The sequence below is a fragment of the Micrasema longulum genome, unplaced genomic scaffold (genome assembly GCF_059751315.1).
Source record: "Micrasema longulum isolate JH-2025_06_02 unplaced genomic scaffold, ASM5975131v1 h1tg001615l, whole genome shotgun sequence".
In the NCBI taxonomy this organism is placed as follows: Eukaryota; Metazoa; Arthropoda; class Insecta; order Trichoptera; family Brachycentridae; genus Micrasema; species Micrasema longulum.
This window is the reverse complement of record NW_028278796.1, coordinates 4,739-20,645: the sequence shown is the minus strand read 5'-3', so window position 1 is coordinate 20,645 and position 15,907 is coordinate 4,739. Positions and strand designations below refer to the sequence as shown.

The 15,907-nt window shown below is 31.1% G+C and overlaps 1 long non-coding RNA gene across 1 annotated transcript in view; it reads left to right on the top strand.

Annotated features, from left to right (window-relative positions):
* The window catches only part of LOC148274611 (uncharacterized), a 138,221-nt gene extending 123,084 nt beyond the window's left edge, over positions 1–15,137 (top strand). Inside the window, exon 3 of the long non-coding RNA XR_015824254.1 lies at positions 15,067–15,137. This is a non-coding gene — a long non-coding RNA (uncharacterized LOC148274611). The remainder of the gene's footprint in view (positions 1–15,066) is intronic.
* Positions 15,138–15,907: the final 770 nt, after the last annotated feature.

Sequence of the window (15,907 nt, the reverse complement as noted above, 5' to 3'; positions counted from 1 at the left end):
TTTTTAAAGTAATAACGGTCTATGAAATACTGTCCAGTAAAACAATAACAATTTTGTTTCTTATTCTTTTTCTTCTTGCGGTTCCTTGTCAGGTCCCCCCGACGTTGGCGATCACCACAGTGAAAGTATCTCGGTCCCGCGCCACTCTTGTATTCCGCAGCCAGGACAACTACTTATTAGATATCTCGCCAAAGTGATTCCCGGGAAAAGATGACCAGAGTGGTTTCCCGTTACCTTCTCTGGTAGATTTTTCTGTCGGGTTTAACTTCCCTTAGCTGGATTGTTCTGGTTTGGAGGCGCCAGAAACTCGCCTTTCATCATCTCGCTATCTGCTGTGATCACACCGTTATGAGTGTGATCCTATTGCCCGGGGTTCGTGACGTGGACGCTAACGAGAAGGACTAGTCAGTAGTGTTGCCGGTGGAATGCAACTGGGCGTTTGCAGCATTTTTTAGAATCACACCCTCCAGCAAGATGTAACTCACTGCAACTCTACTAACAGTTTGAACCCTTATTTTTTATTAGTGGCATTAAAAATATTTTTAATTTGTAATTTTGAGTTCCCGCAAAAACAGTCATTCCATTGGCCACGCCCCTAATACGTCACAATTCATATTAATTTGTTCTTGACATTGTCACAAATCTTGACGTCACAACTATCAACGTTACGTATTTAAAAAAAATCTTTTTTGGATTTATATACGAAAGCATTTCTTCACAATATCCATATGGATTATAAACATACAATTGATTATTCTAAATCCACTTAATATATTTTTATCGGTATTTGTAGTATGCGATATATCCCTATTATATTAACTGTTTTCTTGACAATGTATAGTATTATTTACTATTTATTTATTTATTCTACTGAACTATATTGTCAACGACGATTAAATTACAAAATGAAGATAAGATTGAAAGATAGATGAGCAACGTTTCTAAATAATAATCATGCATATTAAATTATGGTACATATACGATTAATCTAATTTTTTTTTCTTATGAACTAAATAAACACCGGTAAAACACCATTCAGCTGAAACTCCTTTACGTTATTTTTCATTTCTAACTTCATTTTCATAATTTAGAATAAACTTTGACTGAAATAATAAATTTATATTTGATTGGGATTCTGAAGCCTTTCCACTATCAAATGTGCAAAAGAAATAATTTCGTTCTGTCAAAATAAGGACTTTTATTTTTAAAGAAAGACAAATTTGATTTTACTTTCTCTTTTATTAATCGGATATTTTTTAACTCCTTTTTTGTAATGTTAAAATGATATTTACCTTCGTTTAACGTGAAAGTGCATTGTGAACAATTCCATAGACAAATAGTAATTATCTTTTCACCAACACTTCCACTGTCTAGCATTTGGTTCAGTAAGTTCTTCTCGTTCTAACATTAGAGCTACAAACTTTTCTAGGTTGATAATAGATGTCTCCCTGCGATATGAACCAGCCGGGATCCGGGATCTAGTATTATTTATCTGAAATACCAAAATCCTCTTATGAAGTGATGAGATTATCTCTCAAAGGGGGTTCTCCGTATTTCCATTAATTTAAGCTTATCTTAAGACAATTTTATCAAAGGAGTGCTTTGTTTCCATGTGATGGATTCATTCAAGTTATTACAACAATATAACTGCGGTCTTAAAATGGTTTTAGGGTATTTATATTATGTTGTTATTTGTATAATTAGTACATAGGTAAATTCCCGCAGAAGTATTTATTCAAAAATGAGGATGTTTTCATTCAAATGTATTCATTCAAAAATGAGGATGTTCATGTGGTTTTTTATATTTATATTAATTGGTTATTCAAAAACATTTTTTTATGTATTATTTTATCAGCGCTATGATTTTGAGATTTCTCCGCCTGAGACGTCATAAGTTCTGTACCGTAAACTGTCCTGATTGGTGGATTGGCTTCCCTGTAACCGGAAATTTTTCACAACACTATCATTGGTTGATTTCGGAAAACTAGTGACGTTGTTCAAAGTAGTTAATTTTTATTTTTAAAAAAAAATGTTTTTTTAATTTCATACATTTAAGAGAAGCTTGGCCGTGCGATTAAATGCTTTTATTTTTACCTCACGAAAAAAAACATTTTTTTTATCCAATTTTCTGTTTCACTGAGTTTCCTCACTATACTCTTACTCTTACGATAAAGAATATTTGCATTTACTACAATATTACACGGCTTTTCAAAGAAACAATCATTTCTTATTTTATTTACATTGCTGTGTTTATTATAAAATGTTACGTATTGTTTATTTTGTTGTAAAATATGCAAACGTAGATACATACAAATATTTATTTATACATTAAAAGTATGAATGTAACTAAACGAAGACATTGCAAGTATTTACACCTTTGAACACTAACTATAACATAACCATCACATTTCATCTGGTGTCTGATATTTCCTTAAAGTAATAATTTTCTAGAGAAACCCTTTAGTTCTATTGCATAGAACAAAAGCGTTCCGAATTTGGTTTGGTTTTTAGTCTAACAATAAACGTGTTAGAAAAGGTTTCAGTTTGCGCTCGCAATTCTCGATTCGAGTACCTACGGCTCGTTGTGTTGCTGTAATCTGTAGCCAACTTCGCGGCGAATAATTATGTAATAGTTTTTCTCCGTATGAACGACCTTATCAGCCATATGCGTGTTATAATTCTAAGGATACCTTAACTTACACTACACGTTAGGAAGATTATTTCTTTTAATCTTCTTCTTTTTCTTCTTATGGCGCTCCTATCGGAAGTTGACTACCATAACTTAGAACTCCTATCGATCCTGGGCCATTCTAAAAAGCATTTCTGCATCTGGTCACCCAAACCAATGCCAAAGATTCCTGACCCATGATGCTCTTTACGTCTCATATCCAGTCTACCCTCTATCTTCCCTTTCACCATTAGCTGTAAAAGGGCACATTTTTCCCCACGAAATATGTGGCTGAAGTATGCGGCCTTTTATTGTACAAATACAAAATATTGTACGAAATTAAGAACAAGCATAAACCGGTTTGTTTGATGGATTCGCCAATTATTATTAAATGCTTACATAAGGCTGTGATATTTTTTTTTTTAGAATTCAAGATTTGATTATTAACGGTAACATAAAAACATGCAATAATTGAACGTTCTTGATAATTGATGTTACATACATCATGTTACGTTTTTTTCAACAATCAAAAAATATTTAAAATATTTGCTTTTCGTCATTCAGTTTGTCTAATTAATTTACCTTCAACAAAGGTAGACACTATTCAAAATGCACCCTCTATTTTTTGTTTGTATTATGTACTATTCAAAGTGTTCTAGTAGGTAGGCTTGTTAGAACACGGGCTGTAGGTACAAGTACGTAGTTTATTAAAAGATAAAAGCAGTTGTCTGATAAGACTTACAATTATTATTCACTTTGTGTTTGCAAAGCACTCAAAATGGTTTTAATAAATGCCAGGGGATATATAAGTAGTCATAAAAGGTAGGAATATTTACCTTGTATAAAACAATTCACTTTATTAACGTAAAACCTGAATGCAGAATAATAACAAAAGTGTAAAAAAAATCTGTTAAAATGTATGCAAAGGACTCATAGTTAAGACACTTAACCAAGTATGCATATCGACACATCCTATATATAATCGTAACCTACAAAACGCGATTTTGCAGGTGAAACATTTAAATATATTGTCCAATATAAATTTAAATACACGCCGATTAAAAAAAAAATGATATGCATATTTATTTTTAGATAAGCTTACAAAAAACTTTTTTTTTTGTAAAAATGCACATACGGTATTACACTGCAGAAAAGATTTTCAGTAAAATATTTTATGACAGTATAATATACTTTGTAAAAAATAAAGTAAAATACAGTATGAATGACATAAAGTATTATATTACCGGATTATTTGAAAAAAAAATGTATGTGTTACATGCAATCATTATTTAATACTCACAAACGATATATATATATATATATTTTATACATTAATCGCCCATAGGGCTTTTACAATACAAATTTGTTTATATAAAACATAATGCATAATAAAGTTTATACACAAAAATAGGTAGCCGTTATACGAGTACAGAGGTTAAAAAATTGAGTTGATAAAAACATGTTTATGAAGTCATAGTAGAAGTAATTCAAAAGTTCGCATTATACTTGTTACAATTTGTAATTTAATATATCTGAAAGAGTAAAAAAAGAAAAAAAAAAAAAAAACATATACATATATTTATATGAACAAATATAGAAAAGTTATTTCATCACTATAATAATTTAGTAGGAAGGGAGTTACTAATTTAAACATTAATTTAACTGGTAACTTATTACATTGTACTTAACATAATTTTTGATGTAATTAAAGTAGGCGAAGTATTAAATAAATAAAAAAGATGGTTAAATTTGTTGGCATTTAGGGGAAATCGAATTGTAAGAAGCACTGACAATAATGTACGTTAGTATTCTGTATATTGTAACGAAAATCAAATATTGGATCGTTCGTTTTATCCAGCATTTTGCAGTCTTTCATGCAAATATGGACTTAAGTTAACATATTACAACACAGATGAAGAACATTTAAGAAAAGGTAATATAAAAGTCTAGGCTTCTACAGGGCTTATGACATTTCAATGGCTGGTTTAAGTGGCCACTTTACACACTGTGTAACATTCACCATTCTGCCTATATTTAAACATCTATATTCCTTCAATTATTTCATATGTTGATGTTTGTGAAATTAAAGAGCTGAAACCAAGTCTTTGTCTACAAAAATTTGGACAAACTCAAAATATTGTTGATTTAAATATATTTTCTTTTTTACTGTCAGCCGGTTTCATTTTGAGGACAGTTTTAGTATGAAACTGAAAATTTCAATATTCATTTATTTATTTATTTATATCATTTATTATACATTTTTTTTTCACTTTTCCCAGCTAACAAATGTTCAGACCCCGTTCCAAGCTAGACGATTATATTTTAATATATTATAATTATTTACAAGGTAATATAAAGAACAAATAAATAAATATAAACAATATAAAAAACATAATATAAACTTACTCGTATACATATATTGATACATATCTTTTCACGTATACATATATATACATACATATATATATATATATATATATATATATATATACATACCTATACATACACACATACATATACCCATGCGCATACATTTTTGTATTATAATTTTTTGTTGATAAAATACCTGGTCCATGAAGAAGAAAAGAAATTGAAAAAATAACATTTTCAGGCGTTGCCTAGTATGTAGGTGAAATAATTCAATTAGATGAATCTTAGTTTAGATTTATTTTTTCAGGCTAAATCACATTAAGCTTGCTCTACTCAGATTGGTTCTTTTAGTTTTCACATAAGCGGGAACATTTTGGAAAAAAAAAACTATTTGAAAATGGAATACAGCGCACGCGGTGGACTTCCGTCTAGTTCGGAGAACACCGGAGAACATCCGGTCTTATTTTGTCTCCCGAAAATTATCGCAGGGGTTCAGAAAATATAAGATTTAGTATGCGTCCCAAAAAAAACCTAAAAGCAAAATATATTTTTTCTTCGTTGGAACTAAAGATATAATAATATATAGTCAAAATACATTAAAATCGACCATTCGTGGGTCACGACATTACGCGTAGGAATGGTCGATATTATAATGTTTATGCTCTTTTACATTAACACTTTCATAAGATAGTAAAATATCGATTTGTTTACTTAATAATAAAATTGATTTGTTTACTTAAGTAAAATTCTAGAAATTGTTACTCCTATAAAAAAGGAATGTTAATCGCAATAAAATCAATTAAGACCTCTAAGTGATATTATAAAAATAAAAATAAATTAATATTTTGAAGTTAGCAGTCCTGAAGATTTGCCATTTAATATTTTAACTCAAAACTACATACAATGAAGACAAGATAAGTGATTGAAGTCAGGATTTAATTAGTTGCAATTTTAATACTTTAAGCAATGCGAATTGATATTACTTAGATATTTCATGTTTTGTTGATTGTTTATTGAGATTCTATAATTTATTTATTTTATTATTTCTTGACTTCAGACGGATATTTTTGACCGAAAATTTCTTCAGAGCCATTGTTCGCGGAGAGAAAATAATAGTGCAGCTTAGATACCGTTAATCGTCCCTCATTCCGAATTCATGCCCTACCGAGGAGTAAATATTTCAGTAGCAAGTCCTATCTCACATCGCCGCTTTCTTAAATCATCCCCACCATAATTGGCCGCTGCCGGGTGTGATGATATTTTCCCCTCCATTAATTATTCTCAAAGTCCCGCAGAACGGCTCTGCGCGACTAACGACCACCAGCTTCAGCCAACAGCCAAGAGGCGAACCGAAGAATGGCCGTCCTAGTTTCGACTTAATTAAATAGGAAAAGATAAAACTTATATCTTAGTGTCAACAAAGATAAATACTCCGATTATGAAACCTTCGCTTCAATTATGCGCGCGATCGTTTAGTGCTCTTTAGCGTTAATTTGGAAACACTTTCCTTCTTGAGCAATGTCTAATTAACGGTTATGGGATAACCATTTTGCTTAAAAACATTCATTAATTTAATTTAAAGCATTTGCATACCTACAATTTTTCGTATGTAGTTCCCTGGGTAGTTTTGCAGTTAAAACATTTTTAAGTTCAGGTGCATTTGTGCATACTTACCCGTCGGAAATTCGTTATATTTATGAATCAATTACCTTATAGAATTATAATTAATTAAGAAATGTATTGTTTTAGTTTCTGTTATCATCAAAATCAAATTCTACAAATTTTCTGAGCCCAACGCAAACGCAAAGATTAGAGTGATCCATTTTATCAGGAGACGTTCATTGAATTCTGTTTACCGTATAATCGACATCTTTTGTTGAATTGTAGCCAACAAGTAAAAGCGGGCGAATGTGTATACAGCTCTTTGTTTGTGTACCTCATTCTTAAGGTAAATATCTCTTATCACTCGTCTTATCTAAAGAAATGAAATGATAAAGAACACGTTACACTCGCCGAGAGCGGCAGGTGTCTAAAGAAAATAATCTTATGGAAAATCTTCGAAAGTTGTCCGTTTGAGCCATGGATAGAGAAATAACGTGATTTTATGGTGTTTTCAGGACAAATTAATTAACAGTGCGTGAATAAAGTTTCTCGGGGAATATAATATACGCAGGACAAAGTGTAAAAGTGTGTACGAGATGTGATGAGCGCGTAGGGTACTGAAGTTCCGTTATCACGCTCTGTGTACAGTATCGAGCTCACGGGGAAGATAGCGACATCGCTGATAAGATAATAGGGCGGCAGATGGTCGGGGGCGCGGAGGCGGGGGCAGGCGGCTGAGAGCCCCGGCCCCCGTAGTCAGTAGAGCGCCGACCACGACCAGCACAGCACAGCACAGCACACAGCGCAAGGCGCACGACCCAGCACACGGCACAAGGCGCACGACCCAGCACGCGACCCCTCGCCAAGCTGAGAGACTTAGCCGTGACCGTGGAGGATCCACTGCGGAGGCACAGCGTCGGGGGCGTGTCGCTCAAGGCGGGCGCTCCTCTAGGGGCGGCGGCGGCGCTCGGCCTGCTGCTGCGCTCCGCCTTCGGGCCGCTGCGGGCGCGCGCCCCACGCGCCGCCGCCCCGCCCGCCATGCTGCACTCGCTGGACGCGCTGGCAGGCAAGATCTCGCCGGGGGCGGGCTCCCTCGACACCAACGCCAACCGCCTCCCCGCCGCCCCCCCCAGCCCCACTGAGTGAGTATCTCCTCTCGTGATTCGTGTTCGTCTTGTTATTAGAAATAAATAACCTTTCTTAGGACCAGTTGCAGCACAAAAAGTTAATTTTATTATTTATTTTTACAGCATTCACTTAATAGAATAATATTTTTAATATTTTATAAATTAAACACTTTGTATTTTTACCCCAAACACGAGTTTAATATTAATTTGAATACAAGAACTTTCGGGTTTTTAGAATAACCCATCATCACGTTTATATTTACTAAGTGTTTTATTTATTATGTATTTACAAGTTAATTCATTTACTTATTTATTTGTTTGTTCGTAATTTTTGTACAAAATTCTTTTTACATCAAATATAATGTCGAAATTTAATTTTGTTTTTTCGAATAATCTAGATTTCGTCAAAAGGGTAACGTTAATCATACTTTTTTCACGCATCCTGTTTTGTTCATTTCAACAAAATCGCAACAACATTTTTATGTTTTTAATGAGAAAAACCAAGAAAGACATACCATGTCCAAATTTTACATATACTTGAAGATGGATTAGTCAAAAGCCTAAAAAACAGAGTTTTGTGACGTTCTAGTCTCTCTGCCTACCACTTCGGAGGAACGGCTGTTTACTCGCCAAAGATAAAGAAATTTAGTTGTAGTTAAATTATTAAATAGTCTTTCATTTAATAAGATTATCGTTTCATAATTTTATGTTTGTTTGAATAGGCAGGAGCATCGTCACATTAAACTGTAAGAAAAAAAGATTGAATGCAATATATTATATGAATCTTGATGTGTGTATGAATAAATTATTACGAATAATAAAAAAGGGTAATTCTATTACATGTGAAGCCGGAAAGATCAACAAAGGGACACTTGGGTGATTTGGTCATGTAGATCGATTGAATGATTGAAAAATGATAAAACCTGTTTTGCGAGTGTCGTCAAGATATTTTAATTTCATATTTTATAGTTTAACAAGTTGACTTGGAAAAATTAATAGTTCAGCTTGTATTCAATATATTTTTTCTCATTTTGATTTTATGATTACTTTGTGTTTTCTGGGTAAACTAAATAAATAAATAAAGCCCGATGTCATTATTCATGATTGAGTAAATCAAACACTTACTTTTGTCTTATTAAAAGTCGACTTAATCTAATAATCTAATAACAAAAAGTTCAAACTTTAACGAGATCGTATGCTTAAATACACAAAAGTGATGACTGTTATCTCTGCTTTTATCTAGGGTGCAATGGTATTAGTCAGTATTGTAGTACTATATAATATAAAACTTAGATATATTACAATTCAACAGAAATATTATTCTGATTTTTTTTTTATTATTACAAAATGTTTGAACCTTTTTATACTTATTGATACTTTTTTACCTCGCATTGTATGCCGCTTTAGTTTATAAAATTATTATTAAAATATGTTATTATTTAGTCTCTTTTTATGTACATATTTAGAGTATTTAATATAACATATTTGTTCATATGTACTAATTTTTATTTAGAAACTAAAATTATACATATTTATAATTTTTTTTAATATATTTTTTCTAAAACGAGACGTTTAACTCAAAAGTGGAAGTTTGTTTATTGTTTAACATTTTTATGTTGTATTATGTTTTACATTAAAATATTCGACAAATCATAAATAAATCATTTCGTTGAAATAATGTCACAAAGCCTAAAATAGAACTAAACAAATCATATGTGTATAAAGTAAGGTTAAATAATTTATTTCAACATTAATGTTATGACGTACCTACATGAATTTACATTGATTGTACCTATATTGTATGTCATTTTGTTATCAGTTCCCTAAATAAATAGATTTTGAAATAAAGATAAAAAAATTGTTTTATCTTTCGATGCTTATTTTGATAAAATTAATATATTTTCATTTTATATATTTAAAATATGAGACGTAGGTTAGAATTAAAAGTATAATGTCTGGTTAACTTGAAAGTTGTGTTTTTGTACCGAAGAAATAGATCGAAAATATTTTACCTTTGGTTAAATGGCTTTAATTACATGTACATATTTTGTTATTTATGCAACCTGATTCATATAGCTAATGAATTTTAATTACATGAAAAATGCTGTTATCTATAATAGGTATATTTATTGACGTAGCGAGTCAAAAATTCAATGAAAAATTCTGAAATATTAATTATCCTATATTTTTTTACAGATATCATTGCTAATTTATTTAAAATGGTTTTTCTTTTTGTAAAACCAAGGTATTATGATATGAAGAGTTTATTCCATGTTTTTAATGTACATTTTCCTTGAAATTTATTCGAACCTTCTCGATATCGCATCCGATAAACCCCTTTCAATAGAATATTCTCCGCCATTTCTTCCTACCTTTGCGATGGCTCCTGCCTCTATACATACGAGTATCTGCGCTCCCCAAACTTACCACAGATCTAACTAAAACGATGTAAATGCGTCCGAATATATTCATTCTAAAACGCAATACTCTGCGAGCAAAGTCTACCGGGTTACCGAAGGTTACTCCGAAACTTATCCTATAATATCTGTAAAATATATCGATTTGCCAATTCCGATACTTTCACAGTTTTCCGGACCAATCTACATTCATTTTATTGACTCGGTCCATATTTGCGTGGAATCGTAAGAAAATCATCGGTTTCTTGGCCACCTTAAAATTGGGCCTGGCAAAAGGCAAACCGCCTCGCAAAAAGAAGTGGTTCTAGATTATTTTACGTATTCTTTTTCACAATTTCCGTTTGAGGACTTGTATTCCGTAGGTCCGGAAAAATGTTATTTCGATGATATTGCAAAACGTGTGCTTGGGACGATATGGGGGGATTTGCTGACGGGAATTTGTATAATAAACAGGAAGAGCGAGCAGTGAATCTCATTGTGAAAAGAAAAATATTTTTATATCTCTACAGTCTCCCGTTTTTCCATTTAAAGTGGTTGTCAAAGAATCCACCCAATTTCCCTTTTCGGTTTATACAAATCTCTAATTGAAACAAGATAACTTTTAATCGATTATTTCTTACTGCTTTTGAATTCACGAAACCCCTTAACTTAGTCGTTATAATTTCAAGTTACGTTTATTTGGTGTGAGAAATTGCTGTTAGTTTCCTACATAATTTTGTATTCATAATCTTCTTGTACAGTTTGTATTTATGTGCTCATGAAACAATGAGTTTGTACCTATTGCTCACGTAATGTCTACGTATATTGGAACTTACTTCTCTTTACCCATTCGTTCGTTTGGCGTGCGTAAAGACATAACTTTCCATAATGCAAATTGCCTCATCATGAAAAGTGTTTCATGGACGCCTTAGTGTTCTCCTTCCGTCTATTTTATCCTATTTTTATAATTACGATAGCGAACATACTTCAGTTTCTTTTTATATAAAATTATTATAAATAAATTAACAACTAAGAAAAAAGATTACAGTTAATGATGCAATTATAGAATTTAAAAATCATGTTTTCTAAAACATTAAATCGCTTTATGTCTCTGACTCCGCATCTGTCTGTTATTAAATTTTGAAGTATTTTTTATCGAACGGTATTAGTAAAGTTAATCCAATCGTAATTAGTTAATACGGGCACACGATAAGTCCAAAATGTGACAATAATAATCTAGCGTCATTCAGAAATTCACGCACTACCTTCACGAGAGGTTGAAGATGCTTCAGTTGCGTTGCACCTGTGACCGTGCGATACAAATCTAACGAATCTCGTTCGTTAACAGTTTTATAAATGAAGATACCGTAATTTTTATTTGTTTTATTTATTAGTAATTGCATGTTTAACGTACGTACTGTTTTACACGTTTATGTAGTTTTATCATATGAAGTGTATTTAGACGTTGTACATCGGTTTTTTTTTATTTTCGAGTGTTCTATTCTTACGTGGCCACTAAGATATTTTACTATACGATAAGGTGTTTGTAATAAAATTTCCGTAGATAACAGCTATCTTGAAACCTGTTACAATGCACGCTGTAGGATACATGCCGTTCTTAAAGAAAATCAAAGAAGATGTGGATGATTATGACGAACAATGTTTGCAGTGCTTGTAAGTTCTCTTCTTTATATTCAACACTTTAATTATTTTTAACTTTCTTAACTTTACAAATTTACTGGAAAAAAAAGATAACTTTTAATTTAACACAGCCTTTAACGTAAAACATCAATAAAGGGTAACGTGTTCACTGTCCACATGGAATCATCACGGTTGGTTCCATAACGTGGTATATTTCCTTGTACTAAATTGGAATAAATCACTTGTGTAGATTTAACTTATTTATTTTATAATATCTTGAACATGTTTCCAAAACGATTGGAATAATGATGTGTTTCCATTTAATCATATTTGATTTAATAATGTAATGTGTTTTTAATTATACCTACCTACACCTTTTGGATTTCGTGTCGCACGCTAGTACGATTCTAACCAACAAAATACGCCTAATATTATTTAGGGATATCTAAATGTAGGCCGATTTGTATTTTCATGCGTGTTAAATATGTTTTTATCTTATCTTATTTTTTATTACATTTATCAATTTGGATTTAGTCATGTGAATTTAAAATTGTGATACCTTGCGGTACAAAAATTTAATCTAAAAATCTTCTATATACAAGGATGAAATGAAAAAAAGGTTTTTTTTTTATCATTTACTGGTAATCGCTACGATATTTCACTGATGCGCAAATACGCATTTTATCGGAGGGCACATCTATTTCTACTCCTAAAATCAATAAAACTAACCCCACTATCAGTCTCCAACCAAGCAACTTAATTACTATTTACTAAAATATTTTTAATTTATACATATGTCGTGCAACGCAATAGAAAAAAATGTCATTTTTTATTAAGGGAATATGAAAATTAAGGAATTTACCTTTACGTTCCATACGTATGAACATTCGTTTTTCTTCAATTATTCCATTTTTATGAATTAAAAAAACTGAAACCTTTTCATTAATCATTATGAATGGGCGAGCTTCCACCGAAATATTTAACTGACCGACTAAGAAACGTCTGATAATAAATACTCAAAATTATTATGCTCCTTCTTAGATAGACCGGAGTGACGGTTCAATAATACTTTTGATAAAATCCTTGGGGTTAGAAATTTTGTGTACGTCTACAAACATTTGGACATAGTTAATTTATTTTAATGATAAAATTATTTAAGTACTTAAAGACAAACCCCTTTACTTGCGGTAAACTTCTCTCTATACGTAAGATATGCCAATAAGCAGAAAGTTAATTAGCATTTTGTCTATATTAAATTCCATTGTATTATCATGCTTAAACCATTGTGCTGATTGTTAGGACGCTGGATATAATATTCGATAGCTGCCGGACAGCACAATGGCTATGTGCCTATCTGAATGTACCCATAATCTGTATATTGCCATCCCTATCATTCCTAGGAGGTTTTTTGCGGGGATGAATGAGATACAAACATGCTCTTGATTCCATAGCATACTCATAGTCTTACAATACTAAGAAGCCATCAAAGGCCCGAGAGATTAAAGGCGATTGGCTCGCCCGAACTTTGTATGAAGACAGTATGAGTACAAGCTGTATTTAAAGCACCCTTATAAGGCTTTTGTTTCAACATAATTTGCGGTGGTAACCCAATAATCCACCATCATCATAATGTTTATAGAGTTGAAAATCAATGTAATCTGTGCCTACTCAAGTACAATGTATCTGAGAATAATGAGTATTATAATTTAGGCTATTTTCTTGTATTGAGGCTTAACAATTAGCTTTTAAGATCCAAGATACGTGTTTATTAATACTAAGAAATAAACTTTATTTCGTTTTTTCAACTTCCATTTATAAAATTGTCACCAGCTCGGGTTGTGTTCCCGTGGCTAGTATCGCAGACTCGGGGATCAAAAGTACGGGGTTCGAAACCTGCTTCGCTGCATCTTGATTTCCATTTCTAATCCTAAGTTTTTTGCAAATAGTCGAATATGCCCTCAAAAATTATTTTGTTTTAGTAAATCATAAAAATTTGAATAGTTCCTCTTTAAAATATATATAATTATTTGTATAAACAAACAGCATTTTAAGTGCAAAAAACTAAATAAAGTATTTTCCTTATTACAATTAAAATGCAATTCCACCAAAAAATGTCAATAGCTCAACATATTTATTAGTAGATAATATAAACAAAAATGAACTCATTTGATAAGCATGCTTCTTTTTTTACTAAATAAATAAAAATATATATTTTGTGTTGTAATGACACGAATTCATTGAGTTTTAGTTTTGATAAAGTTGTGTTGCGAGTTTATTCCTTTAAACTATTTCAATTTAATAAATTACACGTGTTTCAAATTCATATCTCTAACATTGTTGATGAAAGACGTGTAAATAATACACGTTAGAGTAAATACTTGTATTAAGTTCCTTTGTTATGTTTTTTTAGCTTGTTTGCATGAAAAGGAATACCATTATTTAAATTTTGCCAGCAAAATAAATAATTAACAGTTCATGTTTTTTTTGTACTCTACGATAAGCGTGTGATTTGATATTTAATAATAGTTTGTTTTAATATTTAAGAATGTAATGAAATGTATTTATTTAGATAATTGAACAAAAAACAATAAGCAAACAGTAATTTCTTAACTAATATATTTTATGTTAAATATTTTTTTTTTTTAATGTTAATAATTCAGAATCTCTCTAATGACACTCTAGCTACCTATAGAAATGTTTATTTTTTATGAAAATCATCGCCATCCATGAAACGACGAGATAGACCCTAGATCAGAAAGAGATTAAATTCATAAATGCATGTATTTCCGTACGGATTTCTAATGAACAGCTTTTATAACATAAGATGTAGTTTTTAAAACAGATTGTGAAAAACACTCCCTTTCTTTACTTTTAGAAATAAAATGTTTATTAAAAGTACTGCGCGTGTGGAAATATTTAACAATTGACTGTTTTTACTTTACGAGTATTTAGAACAAAACCCTTTAATTTTCTTATAACGTGTTTTTTTGCTTTTGCTATATTTAAAAAAAAATCGCTTAGCACTTAAAAGGAAACAATGGTTATATAGAAATAATTACCGTCTTTAGTGTTAACTTATATAAATTATTAGCTAGCCAAATAAAATTTCATGGGACTGTAATTGAATTAATGGTAGTAAACATGTAATTGAATTAATGTTAGTAAACAACCGTAATTGATAAAAGTATTAGTGAATATTATGTGTTTTAATTACCTCACTGCTTATTGATGACATCTAACATTATATTATATTTTGTTTCAGTGGCCTTAATATGAACATCAACAACAATGTTGATTCACCTAAACCGGACCCTGATTACATAAAGGTATGTTAAACGAAAACTATATCCATTATTTACCGATAATATAATCAAATATGTTCGCTATCAAAGAAACATGAATCAAACTTTTTTTAAAAACTTAACTTTACGATAAAGTTGGTGTCGGTTTTCATTTACCTGATTATTTTAATTTTAGTACCGACAAAATCGGCATTTATTGTAATATTAGAGTACCTGCAACGTTTTTCTTATTGTATTAATAGACTATAAATAACAGGATAAAAGATTACATTTTTGAAATTGTAAATATGGTTGCAAGATATCTCACTGGGGATAATAACCTGTTCTGAGATAGGTAGCAAAAAAATAATGTATTGAAATAGTAAAAATAGGTAAATTGTATTTTTTTTTTCTTGAAACAAATAAACATTGAAAAATTTCATTCCCAACAATATTTTGAGTTTGTCCAAATTTTTGTAGACAATGACTGGATTCAACTCCCTGGGGAGCTGTTTATATTAACATATTACAACAGAACAATTTTAACATATAATATTTAAAATATTTAACTTCACAAACATCAACGGATGAAAGGAATGTAGATGTTTAAATATGGGCAGAATGGTTAATGTTACACATTGTGTGAAGTGGCCACTTAAACCAGCCATTGACAGGTCATAAGCCCTGTAGATGCCTAGACTTCTATATTACCTTCTCTTAAAATTGCATTCCTTTTAACACTGATTCAAATTCCAAAATTATGGGCTAGTACTGTAAAGCTTTCGTACCATTTTACACTTAAATATTTGTTATTTTGACTTA